Source organism: Bison bison, unplaced genomic scaffold (genome assembly GCF_000754665.1).
Source record: "Bison bison bison isolate TAMUID 2011002044 unplaced genomic scaffold, Bison_UMD1.0 scf7180017864365, whole genome shotgun sequence".
Classification (NCBI taxonomy): Eukaryota; Metazoa; Chordata; class Mammalia; order Artiodactyla; family Bovidae; genus Bison; species Bison bison.
In genome coordinates this window covers 3,414,663-3,414,981 of record NW_011494937.1, presented here as the reverse complement: position 1 = coordinate 3,414,981, position 319 = coordinate 3,414,663, and positions in this window count along the sequence as shown.

The window sequence follows — 319 nt, the reverse complement described above, 5'->3', positions numbered from 1 at the left end:
CCCTGGGATTCTCCAGGCAAGAACACTGGAGTGGGTTGCCATTTCGTTCTCCAATGCATGAAAGTGAAAAGTGAAAGGGAAGTCGCTCAGTTCTGTCCGACTCTTAGCGATTATTACCCGCCAAAAGAGAGCAACACGCTTTCTTATCATTTTACACTTGAGGATAGAAGCACATCTTAGGATAGATATTTTAATGTAATTTCAATCTTGCCCTGTGGTAGAGAGGAGGTAAAGTCCGATTTGAATACAGACAGCGAAATACCATTTTGTTTGTTATTATTCAGTCGCTAAGTCATGTTGAACTCTTTGAGACCCCAAG